This window comes from Urocitellus parryii, chromosome 14 (assembly GCF_045843805.1).
Source record: "Urocitellus parryii isolate mUroPar1 chromosome 14, mUroPar1.hap1, whole genome shotgun sequence".
Lineage (NCBI taxonomy): Eukaryota > Metazoa > Chordata > Mammalia > Rodentia > Sciuridae > Urocitellus > Urocitellus parryii.
In genome coordinates, this window is record NC_135544.1 from 11,361,975 (window position 1) to 11,382,055 (window position 20,081).

At 33.4% G+C, this 20,081-nt stretch overlaps 1 long non-coding RNA gene across 3 annotated transcripts in view; it reads left to right on the top strand.

The window, feature by feature from the left end:
- Positions 1-982: 982 nt before the first annotated feature.
- LOC144250238 (uncharacterized) overlaps positions 983-20,081 on the top strand; it is an 84,334-nt gene continuing 65,235 nt past the window's right edge. For all 3 annotated transcript variants that reach the window (XR_013342426.1, XR_013342425.1, XR_013342424.1), the window contains exons 1-2: positions 983-1,050; positions 2,046-2,111. This is a non-coding gene — a long non-coding RNA (uncharacterized LOC144250238). The remainder of the gene's footprint in view (positions 1,051-2,045; positions 2,112-20,081) is intronic.

Below are 20,081 nucleotides of genomic sequence, written 5' to 3' on the forward strand. Positions count from 1 at the left end.
AACAGTTCTTATTATCAAACATAAATTCAGGAGTTCTTTATAATTACCCAGTTTTACTAAGTTATTATCACTTTTTGTTAGGAATGACACAAATGACTTTTAATTGACAGTTTTCATAAGAATGAAAGAAAAATTTGCTAGGTTAAATGATTGCACATGAACCTAGATACTAGCAATAAATGGGGGTGAAGAATGGTCAGATCTTGAATGTTTTCTGTTAACAAAAATCCACAGAAAGGAGGGAATAAATGATAATGAAAAGACACGTTCTAGAGGAGGTGAGAGGATGGTATTTAGCACACAAATGGATGGATGAAACTTTGTTCAGAGGATGTGTGGTGGGCAGCTACCTCCGGCCTACAATTTTCAAACAAATAATTGTACTCTGCCAAAAATTTGCTCCATTTCTTCTTCCCTCCTTTACTGGTTTTCCTGGGTTGCTGTAAGAAAATACCACGGACTGGGTAATTAAACAACAGAAACTTAATTTCTCAGGTTTTAGACTGGCAAGTCCAAGAAAAATAGGGTGGACTTTTTTCTTGGCTTCTAGGCAGCCACCACCTTGCTATGAACTCACGTGATCTCTTATCTGTAAGGATAAAGAGAGAGAGAGAGAGAGCACAAGCATTCTGCTGTGTCTTATCAAATCAAGACGGGCCCAACCCTCTGGACCTAATTAAACCTTAATTTTACCCTTACAAGTTCCATGTCCAAGACAGATACACTGGCAGCCAGGGCTTAATAATGAGTTTTAGGGGACACAAATCTTTGGTCTGCAATACATCTTGATCCCCATTGCTGGGAAATAAATCTGAATTAGAAGATCTGACTTAAGACTCAGTCATCCACAGCGGGCAACAAAGTCCCAAATATAGCCCTTTTGGCTATCACTAAAAGCCAAATTAAGTATATCAACTGTGAAGGTCATATTCTATTTTTACATATACTGATATTTTTAGCTTATTACCTGATGGGTTCATAAGGGAAGATCATAAGGAAAGCAAGCTATTGTGGAGCCTTCTCAACATTTCATTATGTTCCACTGAGTAGGTATATAAAGTTTGTGAACTATTTTCCTATTATTGAAAATATTGTAATTTTAAATGTTTATTCATTAATCAAAAAATGAATAACTCTTCACATATATGCTACATGCTTTCTGTTAAATTTAGTTCTCAGTGTTTATATTTTGTTACTATGATGAATGAAATTGTTTTCCATTGTATTTTCTAAGTAATTGACTTTTTTAACAATAAAATTATTATTTATTCTATGTGATTCAAATACTTTATTGAATTTCCCTTTTATGTCTGTTTTTCCCAATTGTCACTTTTATTTTAAACAATATACCAATATAGTCTCTATGTAATCTTTTTTTTTCCTCCTCATTTCCAAATTTATGGCTTTCACTTCTACTTTATATCTAATTGCCTATCTATTATAGTTTAGATATGAGAGGGTCCCTAAGAACACAATCAGAAAAATTTAGAGGTTAAGTGATTGGGTTTTTAGAAGCTTACCCTAATCAGTGCATTAACCCACTTGAATGAATTAACTGGGTGGTAACTGTAGGCAGATAGGGTATGACTGAAGGAGGTAGGTCCCTATGGGTGTACCTTGGAGTATATATTTTATCCCCGGTGAGCAGAGCTCTCTCTGCTTCCTACACCATGGCCTGAGTTGCTTTCCTCTGCCACATCCATAACCTTGATATTTTATTTCACCCCAACCTCAGAGCAATGGAGTTGGCCACCTGTGGACTAAGACCACTGAAACCATGAGCACCAAATAAACTTTCCTCCTTTAAATTTGTTTTCATCATGTTTTTTTTTTTGGTCATAGCACTCAAAAAGCTAACTGAAACACTATCCAAAGAAAATAGTGGTTAGAAAATAGTGTTATTTTATTAAAATATCTCTTCTGATTTTATGAGGAATGTCTTTAAAATTGTATTGTTAAATATAATGCGAGTTTTTTTTTATTTAGAGCAAAAGTTTTCTATAATGTTATTGTGGAATAACATTCCTTATTTTATTTTTTAACAGAATGGATGAGATTTAAAAAGAAACTATTTGAATGTTATCGATGCCTTTTCAGTTTCTCTTGCAAAGGTGAGTTTTGTATTTGATTTATTGATGGAATTTGAAATGTCTTAGTCTCTTTGGGCTATAATAGAATACCATGAACTCATATTTTATGAACAATAGAATTGTATTTCTCACAGTTCTGGAGGTTGAAACGTTCACTTTCAAGGCACTGGCTCATTCAGTATTGGTGAAGGCTTGCTTCCTAGTTCAAAGAAGGCGTCTTCTCTCACCATCCTCATATGGCACAAACACATGAGCTAGATTTGTTCAGTCTTTTTTGTAGTAGTACTAATACTAATGTTAAGGACTCCACCATCATGATTTAATTGCTTACTAAAAAGCCTATGTCCTAATCCCATCACCCTAGGGCTTCAGATTTCGAAATATGAGTTGGGGGAATACAAACATTCAGACCACAGCACAGCATGACCTTACACTATCCTTGCATTCCTAAGGTTCTACCGTATCATATAAAATAATATACCAGGTTAACAAAGCATGAAATTCATGTAATTAAACTCCTATTAACTTCCACTTTCATACTTAGGAATTTCACTGTTTTGAGAAATAGCTTGAAGAATAATTTTAGTTCTTTGTTTATGAGCACTATCTGTTTAACATGTTGGGAATGCAAAGATCAAAAAATTTTTAAATGTGCTATAACATTGGAGAGATTTGTCATAAAAAAAGAGAAGATTATATGCTCTTAACATCATTTTTCTGCATGACTTTTGGCAAGCATCTGAATGTATCTATTTGCAACACTAAAGGAAATCAAATGATTAAATAGAATGAGTCATGTAAATGGTGTGAACCAAATAACTGAATGACAGAATTCTTCACTTTTCAAAGATATTTAAATGCTTATATAGCAAAATGCAAGTGAATGTCTTTGTAAGAATGAGATTTTTATTTCTAAAATGTGTTAAATTAAATGTTCTTGGTCTAAATTACAAAGCTGCATTGACTATTCTCTTTAGAATTTTTCATCTATATTGGGAAAGCTAAATATAATTCCCTGTAGATATATTGAGCCAAAACCAATGTACATTCTTGAGTGTTTCATTTCATGAGAAATCTGGATTGTTACTTGTCAGAGAATAATTATCACTTTGAATTATCTAATTTATCTGTATAGAACCCCTCAAAAACCAGAGTTTAGTAACTAGTTATAAAGAGATCTAAATTTTTCAGCAAAGAATATAGCTACTTGGCAAGCCCCAAACATATTTATCTTTGACTTTAAAAGGCTCTATACAATTCCTTCAATTTTTGTTCGAAAATTAAACCTGCAGAAAAGTTTAAAGATCAGTACCATGACACATATACTGCCAACTAAACTGTAAACACATTGTCACATCTTCTCTATCTTTTGCTCTAATTTTTATGATAAACTATTTGAAAGAAAGTTGCAAACACTGTGACACTTACATCCTACTTCAGCATAATCTTCTATGAATATGACAGTCACCTATGTTATTCTATTAAGAAAATCAATATTAATGCAGTTCTATCCAAATACAGACAGTCTCTGACTTATGGTGCTTCCAGTCTACCACTTTCCAACTTAATGATGCTGCAAAAGTGATATGCTTTCACAGTAGACATTGTATTTTGAATTTTGATCTTTTTCCAAGCAAGTGATGTGTAATACAATACTCTTTCCCAGCGCTGGGCAACAGTGGCAAACTACAGCCCCCAGTCAGCCAGGGGATCATGAGGGGAAAGACTGAATATTCTACAGTTTACTCTGTTGCCAGAGTTTTTTGGATAGTGGATTTTATGTTTTCCTCATCCCATCATGTCTACAAATGTTCATCAGTGTAGGTACATGTGATATTTAATATTTTATTAAAAACTAAGCATGTGTTAGATGATTTTTCCCAACTGTAGGCTACTGTACTTGTTTTGAGCATGAATAAGGTAGATTAGGTTAAGCTATAATGTACAGGTGGTTACATGTATTAAATGCATGTACTGCATCTGATATTTTCAATTCATGATAGGTTTGTTAGGATGTAATTTCTAGAATGCCCTACATCCTGTATTTATTACTTGTTTCTTCACAATTAAATTCAGTTTACGTATTTTGGGCACAAATATTACATAAAGAATGTTCCATGATCTTTGCTGCATAACATCAAGAAACATTTTCAGTGGGGATACTAAATTTGATTACTTATTTAAACTTCTGATCTTAAACATGGTGTGTGTGTGTGTGTGTGTGTGTGTGTGTGTGTGTGTTGCATTTAGTAAGTTATCTGTTGGATTATACTTTGATATCCCACCAATATCTTGTTCTTTAAAAGTATTTCACTACTTATTTTCAATATTCATTGGTAATCTTTTCCTGAATCAATGACTTCAGGCATTACCCATTTTAGTACAATAAAATACTTTTTAATATCAAGAACAACCTATGTGCTGTGTCTATAGCTGTCTTCTTTTTATATCCTCTTCGTGTATCGTAATAAATCATCAAATGGTAAACCCATAAATGTACCCTGTCAATATCATAAACAAAAACAGAAGCTTTAAAATATTTTGTTAATTCTTTATTTGAAACTATTAAAAATTCCCTAATGAATTTCTTTAGTAAAAAGTGTGCTATGTATAAATTATTATGACATGCTAATAATGAATTCATTCAAACTGTAGAAAAAAAAAAGTACACCTTTTTGCCTTCCTAAGTGCATCTCCCACCTAGAGAAGCCATTTTCCTCTTTCCATTTCAGTGGCTTCATCCAGAACATCATTGTTTACATGACTATTTAATTAAACTAATTATCACAAAGTGATCCCAATTTCTTCATTACAGTCCTTTCCTTTACTTAGTAGTACTCAGAATTTACATCCACTCAACAATTAGAGCTTCAAAACAGTTACTAAAGCCTTTTATATCTGGTTTTCATTAGTTCATATTAAACGATTCATTGGCTTGATTTTCACTTCAGTGAGCCCTCTCATAAAATTTGGTCAGACATCTTGGTGATATAGCACATGAAAGGAAATGAATTAATACATCAGCAGAAACACTGTCAAGATGACTATCCTAACACATTTTATTATCCCACGGATAAACTCGTCACTCATATGAGAGATATATCATCAAAAGGAGAAGAGTGAGGGCTTCCAGCGGTTTTAAAGGTAGAGGGATGAAATGAACAGGTTCAGCTTTCATTTATGGAAGCAGGTGTGTAGTCAGCAAGTCTCTCTGGGGAGGTATTATTCAGTGGGCAGTTTCCCAATATTATAGGACTTCCCATTAATGCCCTTGCAATTAAGGATTTTATGGCATTTTACTTTTTGAAGTCATAATTTTATATTGGTACATAGATGGTATGTGTTTGTGCATGAGGGAAGAAGAGATTTATTCTGACTTGGAGAAAATCCTGAGTGCAAATTCAGCTTTACTGTGGAATAAGATTGTGACTGTATGCGTGTTGCAAGTGCTTACATATGTGTATATTATATGTATATTATGAAAACATATGCCATTTTGTATATGAAAGCACAGATATAAACACTTTAAAAATTAATAATATAAAAATATATTTTCTGAAGTTTTATTCATGGGAACTTATAGAACGTAAAGAAATTATTTTTTTTAATTTAAAGAAATGGGAAGATAGAATATCTGCATTCCTTTCTAAATCTATCATTTCTTATAAATAACTGCAGGCGATTATAAAGATGATTTGAAAGACTTTGCCAATAATTGGCTGTGTCTGATAATATGTCTGGGTGCAATGGGAAGCAGTGAGACCATAGCAACGCAGGCCCTAAAAAAACAGCACTCCAATACAGTGATCATATCCATTTTCCTCTGGATTAAAAAAAAAAAAAAAAGAATCTGCTCTGGGAAAGCTACTTCTCCAAGTTATCAAAAATACACCTAGACTAAATTTACACATCCTGAGAGAGAAATGTTTTTCACAAACACCGAAAAGCTATGAACATTTAAAAGAATATGGATACAGAGTGTTGTGCATTAACTCACCAAAGGTAAATTGCTTTCACATTTTATGGAACCAGACTGGATGAATGTCAAAAGATGCGTGGATAAAGAAAGTGTGGATATATGCACAATGAAGTTTTACTGAGCCATAATGAAGAATGAAATTATGGCATTTGCTGGAAAATGGGTGGAACTAGAGAACATTGTGGTAAGTGAAATAAGCTAGACCCAGAAAGTCAAGGGGTCCAGTGTTTTCTCTCATATGCAGAAGCTATACCAAAATAAGGGGGGAGGGAAAGACGTGAGGAAATCCTATGAAAACAGAAGAGAGCTCAGTGGAATACAGGAAGAGGATTGAGGGGGAGAAAGAAGGGACAGGAAAAGGGAGGAACACTAGAATGAATCTGACCAAACTTTCTCATATACATATATGAATATACCACAGTGAATTTCACCTTTGTGTATATCCACAGTGCACTAACTTAAAAAATATATAAATAAATAAAAGAAAGCTCAAGAGAGCAGAAGAAAGGGAACAGAGGGAGGAGGAGAAGGAAAAGTTAACTACTGGGAACTGAATTGAAGCAAATTATATTCCACACTTGTATAATTATGTAAAAATGAACCCAATATTATGCATAACTCTAATGAACCAATAAAAATTTTAAAAAAATATTTTAAAAACCCATAACAGTGGTTTTATGTCTATAAATTAAATTTGGCATAACAGCAAAAGAGAAAAAAACTTTATTATATGGTGATGTAAGGGAATCTCACTCTTTTCCTATGACAATATATAAATTGGTAGTCAGAAGCAGTTGATACCAAACCAGTCTTTTCATTCATAAATGCTAAAAATATTTAATTCTGTTTGACTAACATCTCTAGAATATAATTTTTTGTGTTTTTTAAAACTCTTTATCCCAAGGCTATTCAAATGGTTATGTATTCAATAAATATATTGTCAAATTAACATTTGTTGTTGTTTTTCGTATAATTGAAGATCTACTTTTTGTTCCTAAAACACTGAGCAAGAACATTTATCAAACTTCTCTAGTGAAGATGCTCTTCACTGATTTCCTTCTTAGTTAGCTGAATACTAACTAACATAAATTTAAAATTGATATAACCATAAAGAGCTCTTAGAAAATTTAGTATCAAATTCTACTTTGGCTACCTACAAATTCTGCACTGAAGTTAAATTATGTTATCTGACTCTCTGACCTTTTGTTTCTCCATCTGTAAAGTGGAGATAAAAAATAATTGACTCCTTAAATTTATTTTTCAATTAATTAATTTTTATTGGTGCATTACAGTTATGCACAATAGTGGGATTTATTATGCAATATTCGCATATGCATATAACATAATTTGATCAATCTCATTCCCTAGTATCTTGTTTTCACTCCTTTTCTCCCTCCTCATGATCTGTTTGCTCTAATCTACTGACCTTCCTTTTATTATCTTTATTATTATTATTTTAATTAGTGTTTTATATATATACAGGATTTATTGTGGTATATTTTTACTTGGAATTACCATAATTTGGTAGATATCATTCTCCAGTACTTCCCTAAGCCTTTCCTTCCTCCCTCTACTCTATTGGTGTTCTTTAATCTAGACTGCTGCATGTCACTTTTCCTGAAGTACAATTCAAATTCTCATGTTAACTTTTGTTTTATATATGAGACATAAAACTTTCTTTTTCAAATCCCTTTGAAAATTCTTTCTCTCACCTCATATGCTATCTCTCCTCAAAGTTGTGTTCAAGTCCCATTTTTCAAAGCCCAATATGCTTGATGTGTTAGTTCTGCTCCCCTGAGAAACAAATGCCAAGATGAAATAAACTACATAAGAGATTTTTGGCAGGAAACACAAAACAAGTGAAACAAGTAAAAACTAAAGATGATGATGAAGAAGAAGACAAGGACAGAATTCTGAAGGAGGATCAGGTTGGAAGTGTGTCATCCTGCAGCAGAATTTTGTGAAAGTTTCAACAAGGCCAATGTGAAATCATCAATTTCAAGTCTCCTAAATTTCATATCTCAAAAAATTTTGCCTGAATTAATTGAACACTTCCTGTTAAAATCTCAATACATGCCCTCCCCTTTATATTTTGAAATCCTAACTTCCAAGGAGATGGTATTAGATGGTGGAAACTTTGAGTGGTGATTAGGTAACTACACCCTCATAAATGGGATCAGTATTTTCAAAACAGAAACTGGAGAGAGACCTTCCCCATTCCACCATGTAAAGTATCAAGTAGAAGATGTGGTCTTTGATCCAGAAGGTGGGCCCTCACCAGACACCAAACCTGCTGGCACCTTGATCCTGGACTTTCCGTCCTCCAGAACTGTGAGAAATAAATGCTTTTCACTTGAAAATCACCAGTGTGCAGTATTTTGTTAAGGCATTGTGTATGGACTGAGATACATGCTGTCATTGGCAGATTCGAGTTGATGGGAAAGATGGTCTTAACTGCAATACAGTTGTGGACCCAGAGGATCTATTGCTGGGACTCTTGGTCAACTGTCCTCCTCTCCGCCACAAATCCAAGTGGTGTATTTTCATGGCTACCATACTCAGCAACCTCCATGATACTTTCACTCTTCTTGCTAATCAATCATTGTAGTATATTACCTTGACGCTCTCAAGAAACTTTGTACTTTCAAACTCAAATTTAGTTAAATATGTAATTGTTTTCTCCTAGATTATAAGCTCTTTGGAGAGATAAGTAATTTCTTTTTAATTTCAATTTTTTCAAATGCATGGAATATGCTTCTAAATATGGCTCTGGGCTGAATAGTCATGAGGGAGATACTCTGAGGAACTAACCCTGCTGTGGAAAGAAAATAAGGAAGATTATGTTTTGGTTCTCTATTAGTGTGAACCAAACTACTCTAAAAAATACTGGGCTAAAATAACAGAAATTTATAATCATGATTCTGTGGGTTTGTGGATGGATGATAAATCTCATTTCTTCATGTGACATCAGATAGGCTTCTTAAGTAGAATAAATGGTCCAAGTGGTTTCATTTACTTGTTACCTGGGGCTGTCGGTCGGAAATTCATTTCTACTCCTTTGAACCATTCCACATGGCTGCCTGGCCTTCCATCATTTCTTGGTACCTGGGATTCAAGAAGGATATCCAAAGAGAACCGATTAATGTCTGCTGTTGATGTTGCATTGGCCAAAATCTAGTCCCATGGCTATGTCCAGAACTGACATGAGATTGCATGCAGCACAGGGGCATATGAAAGGTTGGGCCTCCCAGACACCATTTGGATAATATATGGGAAAGTTGTTCCTCAGAATTATATTTCTGTAATAATGGTAAAAGTATTACATAAGGATAGAAAAAAAGGAAGGTTTTGAAAATTTTTGAAAGAGGTTAGATTATATTATCTTGAAAGCTAACGAGTTTTTAAATTTTATTAACACTTTTTCATTATATGACTAATTTTACAGGACAGTAACATAAGTCTCAGTCAGGTGAGATTAAGCAAACAATATTAATTTGAGAGGTGTCCAGGTTAGAAGTGTAGCTTGGCAAATTCCCATAACACACACTGTTTTCTCCTTTAGAATCTAATACTTAAATAATAGTGTATATAAAACTCTTATTTGGACTGATTTCATCCAAATTTTGAGAAATAGAAATCATATCTTAAAATCCAGAATCAATGAAAAGTACGAAGAGAAAATATATAAGAAGTATTAACATGAGCAATTTTGGGGGTGTAATACTTTTGCTTCATTTCATTTCTCTAAGAGCACTAAGTCAAATACAGCAACTATAGAATTAATCAAATATAGCAGTTAATAGATCAAGATAAACTTTGGGGAAATTGTCCAAGTATTTAAATTCAGTAGAGTTTTAAGCTACAGGGCAATTCCCCTAGAGGGATTCACTGTATCCTTAGGTGTCTAGAGTTAGTAATGAAGGACCCTTGGGCTATTTTCTAAATTTAGAAACATAAGGCACTTAATCTGAACAGATAAAGCAAATCACCTAGATATTTTGCTTTTGCCTGAAGTTATAACAAGCCCTTTTAATACTTTTGGTTCTCAGGAATTTGCTTATGTCTTCAATTACTATGAAATGGGAAATATTTTTAGCTTTAAATGGAGACAGTATCCCCACAGTAAAAAGTAGTCTTTAATTTATAGAAAATGGTTAATAGCAATTGTTCAATAAATAAATGACTGCAAATTAATCTGGTTAATTTGGTAGAGAAGATATCTCCAAACACATGATTTATGGGGGGAGAATACAACTCTTTCTGACAAAATAGGAAATCCCATATCTTCTAGACAATAAAATACCCCACTCAATGTCACTTGTAATGTGACTAAACATGAGTAAAATATATGATTTAATGGCATTCTTCAACAGTCCTAGTGGATGACATTCATTATTTACCCCCAAACAAATGACTTAATGTCCACTGATGAACTCTAAATCCTAATTTGGGTATAGAAAATTAAGAAAATCATGTAGACATGATTTTATAAATCACACTGATGTATTGTTTTTTGTAGAAGTTGAGGTAGAATATTTCCCATATTGTTACTTCTGCATTAATTCTGGCATATGTTTGTTACATCTCCCCAATTATTGCTACTGACATAGAATTGTAACACTTCTACCTCTAAACATGATGATTTGACTGTTGAGAATATTTTAGATGTAAAAATATATGTTTATTTTTCCTCAAGGACATCAAGTTATCAACATAATTCCTTATATTTAAAAATGTCCATTTTTAAGACATTCATAATGCTTTTGAGATAATATTTCATACTACCCTTGTGAAAGAAGTCACAAACTAGTGCCCTCATATAACTCTGAGGAGTAGTCTGATGAGTTGTCCATAATTCATTTATAGAACTGAATAGAGAACAAGCCTGCTATTCCCCATTCTATACTAATTCATAAACTTCAGAGATTTAATATACTTAAAAACATAACATCTGCTTATTTTACCAATTTTAACTAATATATAAATTTGAAATATATATTGGAAGTATTGTATCACACACTAGTAATAAAAACAAAAATCAATAACCAATAAATATTATTATGAAATCAAAAGATGATTTACTAAATTCATAGATTTTAATTCTGAGATGATTTACAATATACATAATGTAGTTTTCTCAAGTGAACTGTATATGCAAAGAAAAATTTAACCAAAACATTCCTTCTGATATTTAAGAGGATTATAAAGTGCTTAATTATTTAAATGCATTTTTATGTTTATTCTATATTTATCAAACAACTTTCAGCAATATAATATATAGCATACATTTTAAAACCATAATTATGTATATTATTAAGAGATGACTACCCATTTATAAAGCACATTTTAAATGACTGCAAATAATATATTTGGTCTTAAATATGATAATATATTTCTCATCTTATAAATTTATGTGCAATTTTACAAGATATACAAAAAGATCATCAAAATACAGAAGTATCTCATTGATGTATCTTGAAAAGTCTTAGCTATTTTTGCAAAAATCATTGTGAAAGTATTTGTAGGATCAGGCATAAACTTTTCTCATAAACAAATCAGTTCATTCAGTATCTAATATTAACTCTAATAGAACATGGTTAAATATAATTAGATCCTCTTAACAGCATAATCCCTGAATAATCCTTCTTTGCCATTTCTTTCAAATTATTAAAGCATTTGAAAGATTACATATTAAAATGGATTACTCTCAAGTTCTGAATCTTATCTTTGGTATTAAGACCTTAAATATTATTAGAAAGGAAAACTAAAGGAAAATCATTCTTTATCTCAGAAGGATAGTTATCAACTAGATAAGATAGAGTTTTACTATGAAGGATAATTGTTTGCATGTCAACTAATATTCTGTAACTTGATTAGCTGCTAGAGTACAGCACAATTTTAAATAAATATCCATACTAAAAGGAAATGACTGTATTTGTGAATATCAATATATTTGTGAATTATTTTAAACTGATTTATCAAAACCATTAATAACATCAATAAAGGTAAATTTCATTTTAGCAAGAAGAACTCCATATCCAAATGTAATGGCATAGACTCTTTTTACCTTAGTTCTTCCCCTAAGTGCAAGACAAAGCCCTGGGATAAAATACAACAATCAACATAAGAAGAGTAAAAATGTGGAAAGAAGGCAGATCCTGTGATTTGAGGAATTTCACAGCAGTGAGTTCCTGGATTGTCTTTTTGCTTCTCATATATTCCAAAATTAGGGTTGAGGAGCCAAGAACTCAGATATGCCAATTAGCATGGGTAAAAAAACCCAAGACAAGACGGTTCTCTCAAGCCAAGAATTAGGAAAAGCATGGCCTAGAAGAATAGAATCTTGCCTCAGTTAACAGTATGGGGGTGTAAAAAATGTTCCTACCACCTCACCACCACCTCCCTTCTCCTAGACAGATTATTGAACAACCTACATGAGAAATTGACCAAATTTAAGGGGCAGATTTTTGGGAGCTGAATTAGTGTGTGGAAAACTTCCAGGTTTTCAGATGAGACTCTGGGTACCACACAAAGAAAAGCCAAATAGCAATGAAAAGCAAGAGTGAAAATGAGGATCCAGGGGGACAAAATATAATCTTTAAGGGAACATTTACAGTGACCTACTTCTTCCAGCCATGCCACACCTGCCTACAGTTACCAAACAGAACAGTAGTGCTTTCAAACTATTAATCCATCAAATGGATTAACCCAAGGATTAGGCTACCATGAGATGATTTCACCTCATCTGTCAACACAGAAACTTTTGTGGGACACCTCATTTCCAAAACATAACATTCTGTTCCTGCTTCCCCCCACCACCACCATTATGTTCACTTCACAATGCAAAATGGATTTAGCCCATCTCCAAGAGTTCCCATGATCTCAACAATTCCAGCATTGCTCAAAAGCCTAAGTTCAAAATCTCATCTGAGACTCAAGGAAAATTCATGGCTGTGTCCTTCTGTAAAAAAGTCAAAAAGTGGGCTACATGTTTCCAATATACAATGGCACAGAGTAAGCATTACCAAGTGAGAAATAGGGGTATATGAAAAAGAGGTGGGACCAAACAAGGCAAAGCCTAGCTGTGCAAACAAGTCCTACAGGTACATGTCTAGCATCTGGGCACATGGTGGTGATAAGTGATCTTCAAAGGTCTTGTGAAATCCCACCCCAAATCTTTGCCATTTGCAGCCCACATGGCTCCTCTCTTAGGCTGTCCACAATTCCAAGTTACCAACATCACTTAAGCTAAGGGGGTCTTCTCTGCAGGTTTTGTTTCCTTCTCACATCTTCATGCATTACCCTCTCAGGTACTTCCAAAGATATTCTTATCTTGCTACACTTTGCTGAACCTCTCAGGACATGCTCTGAAATCCATGATCCTCTAACTCTAGAGACCTGCATTACTATTGCACTAGCAGCACATGAATACTGGGGACCTTCTGCCAGCTCAACAGTAGCTGGGCCTTTTTGGACCAAGTTGCAGAAGCCTCTGAGTGTCTGGATGGTTGAGCATGATGAAACAAATTGTAGGGAAACAATTCCTACGTACTCCTGTGTAAGCAGGGTGCTCCCATCATATCTTCATAAAGAACATTTTTCTGTTACACCCTTGAGTCTTCAATGGATGTAGTTCTACCAATTCCTGATGTGTCCTGCAGGATCTTTCCTCTATCTCTCTTCAAAGTACTTAGTTTCTTTTCAGTGATGGTAATTTCTTCAACAATTACATCTTCCTTGGCCACAATTTGATATGTGCTTCTTTTCTATCCAAACTGCAAGCTTTGCGAATTCTTTCTCTCTGCATTTTCCTCCTCATTCTTATAGTAAACCTGGCTAAAACTTCCAGAAATACCCATGCCACTGCCTGAATTCTGTGCTGCCTTGAAATTTTTTGCATGAGATTTAGTAGTCATTACCTTAAATTCAGTCTCATAAAAACTCTCAGTATATGAGGAAAATGTAGATAAGTTTATTCCCAGAATGTAACATAAATGTCCTCTAGTTCAGCTTCCAATAGAGTCCCTGTTCCCCATGAAACTTCCTAAGCACAGTCTTTACTATCCATAATTCTATCAGCATTCTGGTCTTCTGAACTCTCACCAAAATCACCTATTATGCTCTACTTATAACATTAGAAGTCTTCTCAAGCCTGCATCTTCAAACTTTTCCAAAGTCCTCCTATAAACCATTTCCAAAGGCTTCAGAATCACATGATCAGATTAGTCACCACAATAACCACACTCCCAGTTCTAATTTCTGCATTACAATTTTTGTTGTTGTGAGACCAAAATACCTGATAAGAACAACTTATAAGAAGAAAAGGAAAAGTTTATTTTGGCTCATGCTTTCAGAGATAAATTCCATGATTTTCTAATTCCATAGCCCTGGACCTAACAGCATGGCAGAGGGCATGATGCAGTAGCACTGATCAGATCATGATGGCCAGGAAACAGAGAGGGGAAGGATGCTTTAAGGAAGATGATTCCTTACTAGACGCACCTTTATCTCCTCCAGCTATGGTCCACTTGCCTATAGTTACCACCCAGTAAGTTAACACAAACTAGCATGGGTTAGATTAGGATATATGGATTATATTAGGTTATGTGGGTTAATTAGGTTATAGCTCTTATAATCTAATCAATTTACATCAAAATTTATCTGCATTAACACAGGATCATTGGGAATATATCTCATATCAACACTATGACACTCAGTATCGTAGTTCTTTGAAATTATTCATCATTTCTCAAATGTATTAATAAACTGATTAGGTTATGACTCTCATAATCTAATCCTGTATTAACACTGGAGATTTGCGGGGGACTCATCATCTCAAGCCCATAACACTTACCAGGAAAAATCGTAATAAAACTTTGAGAACTAAAGACAAAGGAACAATCTTGAAAACCACTAGAGCAATATGACACATTACTTAGAAATGAACAGTGGTTCAAATAAGAGTGGACATTTTATCTAAAACCATGAACATTAGAAGAAATTGGCAAATCACTTTTTAAGTGATTTGAAAGGAAAGAACTTCAACACAGAATAAATGAATTTTTGTATACCTTAGGAATGAAGTGTAGATAAGACATTCTCAGAAAAAGAAAAACTAAATAATTTATATCCAGAAGACCAACTATTCATGAATGACTAATGAAAGTTCTCTAATAAGAAAGAAAATGAAACCAGCAAGAAGAGAAACAAGAAGCAAGAACAACATGTGAGTAAAAATAGGGATAAGTATAAGAGACTAGTTTCAATTAGGTGTGATGCTGTACACTTGTAATCCCAGTGAATCTGCAGGGTGAGACAGGAGAATCACAACTTCAAAACCAGCCTCAGCAACAATTTAGCGCAGGCTTTAGCAACTTCTAGAGACCCTGTCTCAAAATAAAAATACAAAAAGGGCTGGAAGATGTGTTAAAGCACTCCTGGGTTCAATCCCAAGTGTGCCAAAATAAATAAATCATAAATAAATTAATTAAATAGTTTCATCTTTAGTTTTTAAAAATTAAGAAAGATAACTGGACTTTCCAATAGACTACTTAATTTGAAATGTGCCTACTTGGAATGGAGTTGTACTTTTAAGTTTAAAATAAACATTCCTTTTCAAAGACTTGGTACAAAGATATAAAGCACTTTATTACAGCTTTGTTGGTTATATGTTGATACTATTTTGAACATATCATATTAAATAAAGTATGCATTAGAAGTGAAAATTCACTTCATCTATTTCTTTTTCCATTTTTTAGTGTGAATACTAAAAATCTTTACATGTGCTTTCTGTTTGTGGGTTGCATTATATGTCTATTGGGCAGGGCTAACATAGAGGATTCAACATTCACATTCTTTTATGAAAATTTATTAGAAGATGACCTGCATTAAGAAAAAAATGTAAAACTCTTTGGATCAATGGTTGAGGTTGTGGCTTAGTGGTAGAGCGCTTGCCTAGCACATGTGAAGCACTGGATTCTATCCTCAGCACCACATAAAAATGAATAAATCAATAAAATAAAGGTCTATTAGCAACTAAAAATAATTTTTAAAAAAACTCTTTGGATCAAGTTTCACACCAACTTTTGTTAAAATATTTTATATATTTAAATAACTTGATATGCAATTTTAGGGGTGTGGTTTTAGGAGGGTATACTAGGAGGCAATTCACAAGACAGGAAAGTTATCCTACTTACATGTTTTATTCAGGAAAAAAAGTCACTAAATATAAACCTTACATTGTTTGTTTGTTTAAACTTTTGGTAAACATTCAGTATTAAAGGTGTTAGAAAACATCTAAAAGAACAGGACTTCAATCTGTAGACTTTAGCCATTAAAGAAAAAAAGAAGTAAAAAAAATCAGAAAATTGTCTCAAACCAAGAGAAGGGAAAGAGAAGTAGAAAAATAGAAAGAAAAAGGGCAACAACAATAATATAAAATGATGTGTTAAATATAAATTATACAAATAATGGGGAAAAACCAACTTTAAAAAGAGCATATCAGATAGGAAAAAGAAAAATAATCATGAAAAAAACATTTCTCTGTCAAATAAATGCAAATAGACAAACCAATGATGCATTATTTTTATCTATTAAATTGAAAAATGCATGTTCAAGGCTATCAAAAGTGTACTTAGTTAAACAGTACTGTTAAGTGGAAAAACTTAGACAACTTTAAATTTAATTGAGTTTATTGAGTAAAAATAAGTAAGATTTTTTTCATGAATCAGGCAGCCCACAGATTCAGAACACAATCAAAAAGCTCTTTGCCTGCTATGATCAAGCAGTATTTTTGAACAGGGGAAAAAAATAAAATATAGTTTATTTGATTAACACTTTGCCTTCCTATTTGAGTCAGCTAAAAACCCACTATTCACTGAAGCTCAGTTACTACAACTGCCTGAAACTCAGCTATTTATTACATGAATATATTCATAAGTTAGTTTGTACTTAGGATGAATAACCCCATATTGTTTTGGCCTTCTGGGCCCAATATGGGACCCTAATCCAAGTCAACAGACTCCTATAAATTTTATTCAGTAATTCATGATAATTTAAATTGTTGCACCCCTTTCAAAAGGAAATGTGACAAAAATATGTTCATAATAGTACTTAAAAATCATCATATATATGAATGCCCAACAATAGAACATGATTAAATAATTGATAGCACATCTATATTATTAAGTGTTATACAGACATTAAAATCATGTTTTCAGGAAATATGTAGTAAGAATAAAATTGATCAAATTATACTGTTTTATTGTGTGAACATATGAATATATTATAACATAAAAACATTAAAAAGAAGGAAAAAAGTAGAATTTAATAATTGAATAAAATATGATACAAAATTGAATTATAAAATTGCAAAAAACTACATATTATATTAATATAGATAAGTATTGTTTGTTTTTAAAGCTAGTGTAATCAAATGCTACAACAGGAATATTTTATTATAATTTCTTCTGAGGATCAAAAACTAGATGCTACATTCCAAAACAAAAGATAAGACCTTCATGTAAAATTCACAAAAGGAAGTTATGAAAACCCTGTTTTTACCCCTCTTAACAGCATCAAGAGGAGAAATAGAGGATCCTAAGAGATTTTTGACCAAGTCTTTGATATGCTTGTGAGCAAAAGTTCCACCATTCTCCCCAAGGAAGAAAGAATAAAATCTCTCTTCTCCTCAACTAAATAGAGAACAAAAAAGGAAGCTATTCAGAAAGCTCCATTGTGTCACCTGTTGTTGGTGCCCAAAGAGGGCCAGTGTCAGAATGAGCTTGAGGATTCTGAGCATGAATAACTCCACAAGTCAGTCTGCTGCTGGGATCACTCCGTCTCAAGACCATCCAGACAAAAGATAAGGGAGTTTTTTAGGTGAGAAGACATGAATCTCATGTGAAAGACAGCCTAGTGAGTTTGCATTGAATCTTGCCCAGGATTTCCACTTAGAGGGGCAAAGACTGAGAATTAGGGAAAGAAAGATTTCAAGAAGGTGAGGCCATTACCTGGACAAGGGAATAGCAGGTGAAGACTCCTTTCCTATTAGGAAGAGATCAGGCAGATCAGACTCCAAAGAACCTATGAGACTATTCCATGATAAGTTAGCTTTATTTTGTATCATGCTTTTAATTGCTTTTATTTTTTAAATACATGGCAGCGGTATACATCACAATTCTTATTTCACATATAGGACACAATTTTTCATATCTCTGTATATACAGTATGTTCACCCCAATTCATGTCTTTATACATGTACTTTGGATAATGATGTCCATCACATTCCACCATCATTGCTAACCCTCTGCTCCCCTCCTCCCCTCCCACCCCCCTGCCCTATCTAAAGTTCATCGATTCCTCCCATGCTCTCTCTTCCTACCCCACTATGAGTCAGTCATCTTATATCAGAAAAAACATCTGGCATTTGTTTTGGGGGGATTGGCTAACTTCATTTAGCATCATCTTCTCCAAATGCATCCATTTACCTGCAAATTCCATGATTATATTCTCTTTTATTGATGAAAAATATTCCATTGTGTATATATGCCAAATTTTTTTTAATCCATTCATCTACTGAAGAGCATCTAGGTTGGTTCCACAGTTTAGCTACTGTAAATTGTGCTGCTATAAATATTGATGTGGCTGTGTCCCTGTAGTATGCTGTTTTTGAGTCCTTTGGGTATATACTGAGGAGTGGATAGCTGGGTCAAATGGTGGTTCCATTCCCAGTTTTCCAAGGAATCCCTATAGCGCTTTCCATATTGGCTACACAAATTTGCAGTCCCACCAGCAATGTAGAAAAGTTAGCTTTAAATACCCAGCTTCCCAAACCACTTATTCCAGCTCTAAACAGTCTCAGTCAAATATTTATCTCCTTTCCTTTTTCCCTCTTCTTCTCCCCTTAGGGGTAGACCTGTGATTGACAAGATGAAGGACAGCAAAGATATAAATCAGAGAAAAAGCAGACAGCAACCTTCTTTCCTAGTGCATCTACCTGTCCTACAACAGACACAGTTAGGAAATGGGGTGTACCTTGTACTTTGAATGAGGTTAAAATGTTGAATATTACAGAGGAATGAAAATATTAATGACTGTTTTGGAGAAGATTTTATGTGAAAGTGACTAGAGAAGCCTGGGGACTTGCCATAAATTTCTTCCAGGAAAAGAACTAGGACTAGAGAAAGAATTAGTCAACAGAATAAATGGAAAGAGACAGGAGGAAACAAGAATAAATAGACTTTGTGATTATATCCCACAAGACATGCTCCATCACATGACAACTCCATTGGGAACAAAGAGGAGAGAATTGAAGGAAATCCATCCTTATGTAGCAGAGACATTCGAGGAGGTAGTAATAGGATTACTAGTGAATTTAATTTTTCTTTTCTCTCTTTATGATTTTTTAAAAAGCAGCGAGATTTCATTTATTTAGTCTTTTAACCAAATGGGATTTGCAGATTGCAAATCTTTCTTGTGGCCTTCTATCATATGAATGGCCTCATTTTAGTTAAATATACAAACCTCTCTTGGAGAGATGGAATAGTTCTTATTTAAAAACTATTTCATTCCTAAAAAATAAGATGCATAGACAAATAATATTTTGTTTCTTAACCCCACAATATAAGACATTAAAAATCATTTTCAACACTCATAATTTTGAAAAATTTCAAGTTGCATTTAACCACAAATGGAAAATTTCAGTATGTTAATAAGGTATATAATTGATTTGTGAACTTTAGAGTTGAGCACTGGAGAAGAGAGGTTATCAGCACATGTATAGAGTTAGTGCTTCATATGTTCTCATTTATGTTTTCTTTTTTTTTTATTTAATGTTGGTTGTTCAAAACATTACATAGTTCTTGATATATCATATTTCACATTTTGATTCAAGCGGGTTATGAACTCCGATTTTACCCCGTATACAGCTTGCAGAATCACATCAGTTACACTTCATTGCTTTACATATTGATAAACTCATGTCTGTTGTATTCTGCTGCCTTTCCTATCCT